General features: G+C 41.2%; 1 protein-coding gene across 1 annotated transcript in view; it reads left to right on the top strand.

The window, feature by feature from the left end:
- LOC116702087 (multidrug and toxin extrusion protein 1-like) overlaps positions 1-11,094 on the top strand; it is a 35,172-nt gene that overhangs the window by 4,401 nt on the left and 19,677 nt on the right. The window lies entirely within an intron of this gene.

The raw sequence follows: 11,094 nt of genomic DNA, 5'->3' as shown, positions 1-11,094 counted from the left end.
GTTTGTCATCTATTTATGTATTGAGTGAACCATTTTAACATGGCTAATAAACCTGAAGCCCACTTCAATCATCACATATGTCCATTTTCTGTTTTCTGTTTGCTGTAACATGAGATGAGAAATAAGGACAACTTGTAGCTTAAAATAAGACCTCTGACCCACAGGTTGGACACGACGTCTGCAGGAGTGGGGGCCCTTTGTCCGGCTGGCCATCCCCAGTATGCTCATGCTTGTCGGAGGTGTGGATATTTGAAATAGCTGGATTCCTGGCCGGAGTGATCAGTGAGACTGAGCTGGAGCGTCATTCTATAGCTTATGAGCTGGCGGCCAGCTTACATGGTAACTCTTAATATTTCCCCCCACCCATCATTATGTATTAATTTGAACCGTTAATTAGAGCTGCAAAGATAAATCGATTAGTTAACTATTAAATAATCGTTAGTTGCAGCCATACCGCTAACCCTCTGTTTGTGTACTGTGTCATAGCTCTACAGTCCCTGACAAAAGTCTTGTCGCTTGTGTGCAAATTGACCTGAAGTGCCACTGAAATATATTTCTATCAAGATTATTTACAAGAAATGGCTCATTTTAATCCCAACAGTCTTTGTAATAATGTTTCAGTGCAAAACAAACTGTCAAAAAGTATTCTAATATTCACAGCTTGGTAAAGCCCATTGAGTCCTTTTGCAAAGACATAAGTGTTGTCGCCTTGTCATATGAGCTTCACCTGTACTAATAATGGATCAATTAGGTCTCAGGTGTGTAAAACAACCCCAGTACACTAGCTCACATCAAACTGCAACAGACATCTGCAAACATGCATAGATTCACCCTGAGACTAAAGTTTTGTTTATCAGAGGCTGAAGACCAGATCCACGGCTGATGTGGCAGACCCTTCAATGTGTCTCACGTCAAGTACAGAAGATTAAAAAAAACATTTAAAGACACTGGAGATGTTTTTGACAAGCCCAGGTCAGGCAGACCCCCAAGACAACTGCTCGAGAGGACCGTTTGTTGGCTCGAAATCCAAGGCCAGCCCATTTTCCCACTGCAGCAGCTCCACAAGACCTGGTCCCCTGAAGTCCCTGTGTCATCAGAACAGTTTGTCAGATTCGGTCTCGAAATGGTCGAATCGCCCAAGCCAGCACTAACAAAAGACAAATGAACACCGTGTGGCTGTGCCAAGCCCACAGCCTGCTAAAAGGATGGATGCTGGAAAGTGGAAGAAGGTGGATTTTTCAGATGAATCTTCTTTTTATTACACCACAGTCGCCGCAATTATTGCAGGAGACCTACTGGCCCGCATGGATCCAAGATTCACCCAGAAAACAGTGAAGTTTGGTGGCGGAAAAATCATGGTCTGGGGTCCAGTATCCATTATGGGGGTGTGCGAGAGATCTGCAGGGTGGAAGGCAACCCAATAGTCTCAAATACCAAGAAATCTTAGCTACCTCTTATATTCCCAACCATAAAAGAGGCCAAATTCTCCACGCAAATGTGTGCTCATCGCATACTTCCATCTCCACTTTAAAGTTCCTCAAGGCGAAGAAGATCAAGACGCTCCAGGATTGGCCGGCCAGTACCAGACATGAACATCATTGAGCATATTGGGGTAGGATGAAAGAGGAAGCATGGAAACCAAACCAAAGAATATTGATGACTTTGGGAGGCAGGAAGACTGCTTTCCTAGCTATTCCTGATGACTTCACAACACATGGTCTGAATCCTTGCCAAACCGCATGGATGCAGTCCTTCAAGCTCATGGAAGTCATACAAGATATTAAATTTGGATCTCACAGCACCCCTATTTAATTTGCTGACATATTTATTATTTGCAGTATTTTGTTCAATTTCTGTATAGGCGACAAAACTTTTGTCTTGCCAATTGACCTTTCTGTCTTGTTTAAATTATAAATCTTTTTTCAGTGAAACTAATTTATTTCAGTGCTTGAACATCATTTGGGAGGGTTTTAGCTTTTCATATGAGCTATTTCTACACCAATTAGATTAATTAAAAGTCAGGTTAATAGCAGGTGTTTCACAAAAATAAGCGACAAGACTTTTGTCAGGGACTGTAGTAAAAAATGGTTAGCAAGTGCACTATCACTATTGGTATAACGGCTCTATTTCCTCCCATAGTTCCCACTTGGTTTGCTGCGGCTGCCAGTGTACGGGTTGGGAATGCTCTTGGTGCAGGAAACATAGAGCGCCAAACTGTCTTCCAAAGTCCCCTCATTTGTTCATGTAAGACCCCATGCATACTGAACATGATGCATGCAATGCCCTTCACTTGAGTGATAGTATTATTTTGCTGCTTTGTGTTCTTAAAACCTTTGATTTGAATGTTTATTTTAAAGACTTTTCCAATTCAGAAGAGAGGATTAAATTTAACATTTGACCCTTACAAGATATATCAGAGATTCCTGTAATCGCTCAGATTGAATCAATAGTAACACTTATATGTAAAAGGAATCATTGCAATTATTGTACACACCACGTTTTGAGCTTCTTCTTACACTTAAACCATCCATTCATAATATTCCACTTCCTTGTTGTTCACCTCTTCCCTGCTATATATCATTTACATGTCTCCCCATGGCAGTCATTTGCATGTTTCGTTGGAGCCAGCCTCAGCCTCTCCAGAAATGTCATTGGATACATCTTTACATCGGAACTGTAAGTAAAGTCTTTGACACGATACTCTGTAACATTTTATTTGAAGGGGGGTGTGGCATAAGACTGACATGACACCGTCATAACTATAACATGACACATTTCATGAACACAAGGAGTCATGTGACTGTTCATTGATTGTCATTCAGAAAATTATAACTTCTAATTTAGTGTTTTTTTAGTTGTTTGTTATGACAACTTGACATTGAGCAAGACTCTGAGTCAGGGCGTCTCAGTTCTAACCGTCTCTGGGTCCTGGGTGATTGAGCTTGGTTAGGTGGAAATTCCAGGGTAAGTTAATACAGGCAGTAGTGAGGGACAAGTCTTCGCTATTCCTGCAATGCAATTTGCTCTGCAGTAACTGTTAACCGGTTCTCAGTGAAAGCGGCCAGAGGGGACCAAAAACAGCATCCGAGACTTACAGAGGAGGCGGGTTTGGCTCTTAGCACCACTGGGCTGGGTTGGCTAATTGGACAGCAGTTAACAATAGTTAACCAAGCTAATTAGCTAACAGCACTAACTCAGTTTGTCCTGTAAAGTCATGGAACGTGAGGATGCTGGTGTGATTATCGCTGCTTCACAATCAGCAAATTTATATTTCTTTGTTTTTTTTAGTAAATTAAGTAACTTACGTTTTAGATTAGGTGTTGGTCCCCTGCTTAACTATCAATTCTGGACTTTGTTCTGCTGCCAGCCTGTGTAACGTACGTTACTCACCGTTGTCGACTGTTAGCTTCAGCTGGCTTACGTTCCCTGTCAACCTCCCAACTAACGGTTACCGCTAGCTATTGATCTAGCGAGGATGATCCCTTCAGACCACAGTGAACTTCAGTGGACTCTCCATCCAAACTCCCGACTGGACCTTTGTCTGCCATGACTACCGGACTCTTTCAAGTACTTTTTCCCTTGTCTCCGCCAATCACTTGGTAGCTTTGAGACGACGGCTACCTTCTGTCAGCTTCCACCGAATAACAGCTCGCTGAGCATATCTGTTTGCCGTAGAGCTCTTTTAGTCCTGTTTTTGGCACAAGCAAATGGCTAACACTACCGTTAGTGTTGGCCACTATTCAATTCAGTTCAATTAAATTTTATTTATGTGTATCAATTCATATAAGAGAGTTATCTGGAGCCACTTTACAGATAGAGTAGGTCTAGATCACATAATTTTCAAGGACCCAACTGTTATAATAGTTCCTTCCAGAGCAGCAAGGGTGCGACAGTGGCGACAGAATACTCCACACACTAGCATCTCACATCAAGTTTACCTCTCTGCACCTGCGAAAATGGTGCTCCAATTAATTCCCTCCTGCAACTTCTCAACATCATCTGCTATGTCGCTCCAGCTTACATTGCCGACATAAAATCCTCGGACTCCTCAGTTGTCCTTGCTATCTCTTTTCTCAAAGCCAAAGCTGCCGTCAGGCAGCACAGGGTCCGCTGAGAAAGAAGGGTCGACACCGTGGTGCGAAACTTCGGCCCATAAGAAACTGAGCTGGGCTGTATCCACTCTGGAGGGGTGTCTCTCTAGGCAAGTAGAGCCAGAAACGGTCAGCTGCTTTCTTCAGAAACGGTCTGGAAGGCCACTCTGCTTCACCATTACTTCGCGGAAACCTTAGGTGCTGGTGACTATTCTGAATCCATATGAGGCTGCAAAGGAAGCAAGGCTTGTCCAGGAACTTGTACCCCGTTATCGGACATCAAAGTTTCAGAATGCCATGCCTGGCAAGAATCGACTTGAGATGAACAATAACATCAGTGGCCTTGATGTGATATGCTATTGGTAGAGTATTCCTTCTGCTGTAGCTTAGCTGGCTGACACCCGCTCCGCTTCAGCTCGCTTCGGGTCCAACCACCGATGGGAGGCAAGGCAGCAGCTTTATTTGTATAGCACATTTCAGCAACAGGGCAATTCAAAGTGCTTTACATAAAGCATTTAAAAAACAAACAAAAAAACAGATAACCACAGTATAAACAGTTAGGGAGGCTTGAAAACTGTGAACTAGCTGGCTTATAATACCTCTGAGACAAAAATGCCTCCAAAAGTGCAAAACGATGATTTTTGCAACATTATACCGAGATATCTTGTCTCAGGGACATGAGCAAGGGAAGTCATTTGAAAATACTACCAGGTTTCTACTGATCCAAAGCTTAATGCTAATCGGTGAAGTATCCCTTTATGACAAGTCCAAATGGTTCCACTTTACATTAGTCAAGGACACTATTCTACATGTCACCTTTATAAGCATTTTGATAGTAAGTACTATCATTTACTGAATGACCCTCAATGACAACAGTCATGAACATTCAAAAATACTCCTTCATGTTCATGACAGGTGTCATGTTATATTTATGACGGTGTCATATGCAATAACATTCAAATAAAGTGCTTTACGTTCTTGCACTAACATAATTTTTATTTTGTCTATCCTATTTGGGGTCCATGTGACATAGCAGGCTTAGTTTCATATTTCTGTCCAGACTTTGTGATGGTGAAATCAAACTTCATGAATGTCCAATTAATTCACTTTATTTAAGGTCAAGGAAACATATTCATGACCACAATTATAATGGTCTCCTACGCCAATTTAAAACCAACATACACACATAAAGCTAAATATTGCAACCCTTGGAAACCGCCACACGACCTGTCTATCCGCACGTGGACCCTGTCTTTTTTGGATGTGATTTTTTTTGGAACTCTCCACGGCGCGGATCAATGGTGCCTCGGGGAAGACTCTGGACACGTGGAGGTGCTCGTTAATTCTGTGAGGGCAAGTTAGACTCTACCTCTAACTTGACCTCTAACTTGCATCTCTAACTTGCGCAGGGTTTGGTCCCTTGTCTTGTGTCTGTCTGTTTATGTGTGTGTTTTGTATGTGTCTGTTTCTGTTTCTCTTGCGTGTGTTGTCTCCCTCCCTCCCGTCTTTCCTCTGTTAAATATTATTATTTCTTTTTTTTGGGGCCCTGAACGTTCTTTTGTCTCAGTGTTCGTTTGGCGGCTGTGCTCAGTGGTAGAGCGGTTGCCTCCAATCGGAAGTTGGTGGTTTGATCCCCGGCCCTGCATCCACGTGAAGTGTCCTTGGTCAAGACACTGAACCCCGAGTTTCCCCCGTGTCTGTGCATCGAGTGTGAATGTGTGTGAGTGTTTATCTGAGAGCAGGTGGCACCTTGTACGGCAGCCTTGGCCACAGTGTATGAATGTGTGTGAATGGTGAATGTATCCTGTATGATGTAAAAGCGCTTTGAGTAGTCGTTAAGAAAAGTAAATATGTTAAAAAAAACACAACTAGCTAAATAGCTTCTTAAAGTTTCATATTAGGCCTGCCATGACATATTTATTAGAGGTTATGTTGTCTTGCTTATGTCAAGTTGTTTATAAACAACATCTCAAACAATGCTAACTTACATTAAAAGCGTCATTTACCGAATGATACTTAATGACAACAGTCAACCCATTCAACAAGACTCCTTCATGATCATGACGTGTCAGTTTTATGCACACCCCTGTAAAAACAAAAGGGTACCCCAATACTATTACTTTCTTTTACTAACAAATTATTTATTTTGTGTATCCTTATTTGCAGTCAATGTGACATGCAGTGGGTCCATGTTCTATACATTTACCAAGCTCATCATCTCATCTGGCTGAAAAACACTGAACTCCTTATTGTTTGATGCCACAGTCAACACTGCTAGACAGCTAGTCATACTATTTTTGCAGAGTCTGCCATATAGTATCTGTTACCCAGTTTGTCCATTTCTGTTAAGATAGCAAACCTATCTTTTTATTGTATTTACTGTACATGTCAGCTGAGATGTTTTTCTACCTCACTAAAGAACCTTTGCCAAAACATCTATTAGTGTCTACCAATAATCTCTATCTTCATTTTTTGAGACATTTTACAGAGGGTTGCTGACGTCAGATCATATTTGCTTTGTGCATCTTGCTGATGCTGTTTGCGGTGAGAAACAACCTAATGGATTAATCAGATTTACACCCAATATTGACATACATTACACAGAATGGGATTGACCCAATCTTTGTTTGATTTGGGCAGGTGTTGCTGGAGGGGTTCTCAGAGGAGCAGGGAAACAGCTGATGTTGCTCTGTGTAACCTGGTGGGATACTACTTATTGGTTTCCCTATTGTGTGTCCCTAATGTTTGCAGCAAACATGGGCATTGTAGGTAAAGACCCAACATTCATTTGTAAATTAATGTACAGTTCTGCAATTACTGCTGTATTATCTCCTGCTTGTCAAGTAGAGTTTGGGAAAGCCATTAAAACTCTTCTCTTGTCTCTGTGAAAGACTATGGACAGGACTTTGCATTTGTGTGTTGATGCAGTCAATTTTCTTCGTCATATTTGTGTGCAAGCTCGATTGGAAGAAGGCTGCTAAGAGGTGCGGACCTATACATCCCTTAACCAATCAAAATTGACTTTGCTCGAATGAGTTTAAATGTAATATCTGATGTTAATAACTATTTCTAATGTTTCTGATCAGGCTCTTGTGAGAGCAGGAGTCCAGATCAAAGACGAAAATGAGATGGTTGAGATAAATTAAGGTGCTCTGATGCACTAACTGAAACATCCTTGTGTGACAGTAGTTCTTAAAACTAAAGCTTCTCTCCAAACCTCCAGACTCGATCAGAACCAGTACCATGTAGCACTACTGCATCTAGTGGTGAGATTGCTGAGGTGGACCACACGTGTCAGGAGCGCATGTTGCAGACCAGAATAAATCCACTACCACTACAGTGGAAATGTTTTGTCAATAACACAGCTGGTTTTACGGCGGGCCTCATATTGCTGCTCATGGTCATCATCCTCGTCGCTGGAATCATCGCAGACATTCCCTCACCAGGCTGCTGAAATAATTCTGCCGATGATTCAAGGCTTGCTTTCAGACTGATGGCTGTCAGGATTGATAGCATCCATCCATTGAAGTAAATGAAAATGTTAACCCTGAATCACCTTGTAAGATGGTTACTGGTGCTGTTGATCCCACTGGGATCAACCCCTCAGTCGCAGTATTGTGCAGGTTTACCAACAACCCTTTCATAGACTACTGGCAGCCACTTAATGGCAAGAGTTGAATCAAACAAGGCGATGGAATATCTAGCCGATGAGACCCAGGTATTTTGAGAAGTTACAAGTTGCAACAGTCTAGACGGCAATATGAAACCAAGCCTACTATGGCACATAGAGGTCGAAAATGGCTTAATGCAATTTGCGATTTCTTGAGGCATGTTTGATTCTGCATTACAGTATGGTGCTGTATTCTGTTCATAGTGAATTTGAATAATTTAGGAACTGTTCGTTTTTTATTTGAGGGCTACCGAGGAGTTTGGGTATCTTTAATCAAAATAACTTGACCCTCCTTCGCTTTGGCCCTCCAAAACGATTGGAAAAGCTTGCCCCACCCCAACAATTTATTGATGCCTTCTGTACAGGATGTGCTTGGCAAAGAAGTACAGATACCACTGTTTTACTACAACCATGACATCAGATTCAACCTCTGCTGTGTCATCTTACACACCACACTCCACTGGGTATAACCCTACTGACAGCTGCCCGCCAAATCGGTAATTCCAAGTAAAAGCAACACTAGAAACCTTCCCTCTAGGTGAGAAGCCTCTGGCTCATACTTGCAGTCCTCCATGTGGGCGAGTTACACGTTTAACCTGCCGCCACTGCCCAACTCATTTAAGAAAGACAGAAAACCCTAATGAATGTGGGCAAATGCAGCAACAATTAAATTTATCTTTGGTTTTTCTAATTAGAAATACAATATTGACACATTTCACAAAAAAACAGATTAACTACCTATCAAACATTAAATTACCTTATAGCTTAATGATAAAAGTAATGTATTTGAATGTGTATTTATAATCAAAGCAACCTGAATACTTTCTTATTGTTATCCAGTCTTATGTTGATCACTAGACTGTTTTTTTTTTTTATTTAACAACATATTATTAAACAACAAACCAACTTTAACATAAAACAAGCAGACAAGCATATAAAATGTTAATGAAATACTGAAAGGATATTAATGATGAACATAATGACAAAATGATAACGTTAATAATGAATCAATAATGATAGTAATGTATATGATATTATAATAACAACATAATAATGATGACAATAAGAACTGTAACAATCATGTACCGGTCTGGGTCTCAGATACGGGATCATAGTAGATCACCTTCGAGGAACATGGCATTGATTTTTGAGTGTTGTTCATCACAATTTTGAAGAGTTTCCATGTCTTCTGGTCTGAAAGGTAATGAGGAAATCCTCCTTTCTGTTCCATCATCCAGTGTCCTTCTAGGACATCCTGAGGTGCCTTTATCTGATTTGCAGGGTCCATTTGGAGAACAGCAGGCTCCATTACCCCCCCCCCCCACGGAGTAAAGGGCTGGTGGCTGTTGAGCCCACATTGCTTTCTGATACTTCAGGATTGGGTGCTTGACCCGGTTACAAGACCAAGTTAAATCAAATAAATCCACATGCAGTCACAAATGCATTTAAATTGGTCCAATTTTTGACCAATGCATGTTCTTAAACATGTTACAATGACTAGGTGCAGTTCAGTGTTCGAATAAGTCATTTCTTTTGCACTTCTTTACTGACCGAAGAAGGTTCTCAGAAACATCGCCATCCAGTGCAATAACCGTCGCTCATGGTAACTTCACAGTCCTTAATGGATACGCAAAAGCATGAGTGATTGTGCGGGTTTTAAGGGTGTGACTGTTTGTGGCAATAAACTTCCTTCACACTTAACAAACTCTTTTGGCGCAGAGCTGCAAGGCCTCTTACCATCTGTATACAGTCCACCATTACAGTGGCATTTTGTTTAACGTTGCAGTACATCAATGTTTTACATTTGTGATCAGCTGTGTATTGAAATCCTCAGTTGCTGATAGACAGCCATAAACACTGCGTCCCATTACTATGATCCGTAGCCGTTACTGAGCAATGGGTTTAAATGGAAAAATTAACAAATACAAAATTGATCAGATCCATCGCAAATATTATTGCTTATTAGAATCTACGAATTTACATCGCTTTGAAGCATCAGATAGGAATTGTAAAAGGAAAGGAGAAGGAAAAAGAAAAAGGAAAAAATGAGAGGTGGTCTAAAAGACCTGCCATCATTCAATGGGACGAAACCTTATTCCTTAAAAACCTGAATGGTAGGGTTCGACTGTCTTCGCTCCAGCCATGCCATAAAGGGGATCTAGAAAGTACATCTCCCTTTTCTGTGGTTTCATTATCGTTAAATGTCTATTATATATATATGTAATAGGAACAAATCACACTCATGACTTTTAAGGTTGACCTTGTACAGAACACAACAGAAAACTACAGGCAATGCTTAAAGATGTATACTGTGATGCACTGCACTGGAACCTTTGTTTTATAGTAGTTTAAATAGAAAAGCCTAAAACTAAATTTGCGTACACCTATAGTCCAGTGTTCAGGTATCCAAACTGGGGGCAAAATGAAGAGTTCTGCATTCGCCTAGAAAATGTCATAGGGAAAAATGTCAGTAATAATTAATACAGTGTATTCAATACATTTGTATTGTATTCAACTACATTTCAAAAGTCTGTAGCTGCAGAAAGGACATGGCAGTCGCTGCTGGATTTGATGAGGTCACCCCATGTATGATTGTAATGTGTCTCTATTCAAAAAAATAAAACATGATTACAAAGTCACAAAATACTGACTATCCATTCATTTTTTTTTTTTGTATTCTGATTAGTCTCATTACAGTGTACATACCGCAAATGCACTCTGATATTATAACAATTTATACTGTTTATTGATCCCCAGTGGGGGAAATTACATTTACACTCTGTTGGTTAGTAATCCGTACACACAGGTCTGAAATACACACACATGCTCAGGACCTATTCATGCACAAATGGAGAGATGTCAGGTGAGTAGGCTGCCAGCTGACCGGCGCCCTGGGTGGTTGGGGTGCACGGAGCCTTGCTCAAGGGCACCTGGCAGTGCCCAGGACGTGAAGTGGCATCTCTCAGCTCGCGATCCACACTCCGTACTTTTGTCCATCGGGGACTTGGGCTGACGACCCTCCTGTTCCACCCCAACTCCCTACGATTTGGGCAACTGCGTGATCAGTGAGACTGAGCTGGGAGCTCATTCTATAGCTTATGAGCTGGCGGCCTTAGCTTACATGGTAACTCTTAATATTTCCCCCCACCCATCATTATGTATTAATTTGAACCGTTAATTAGAGCTGCAAAGATAAATCGATTAGTTAACTATTAAAATAATCGTTAGTTGCAGCCATACCGCTAACCCTCTGTTTGTGTACTGTGTCATAGCTCTACAGTCCCTGACAAAAGTCTTGTCGCTTGTGTGCAAATTGACCTGAAGTGCCACTGA

The sequence above is a fragment of the Etheostoma spectabile genome, chromosome 2 (assembly GCF_008692095.1).
Source record: "Etheostoma spectabile isolate EspeVRDwgs_2016 chromosome 2, UIUC_Espe_1.0, whole genome shotgun sequence".
Classification (NCBI taxonomy): Eukaryota; Metazoa; Chordata; class Actinopteri; order Perciformes; family Percidae; genus Etheostoma; species Etheostoma spectabile.
This window is presented reverse-complemented; position numbering and strand designations above follow the sequence as displayed.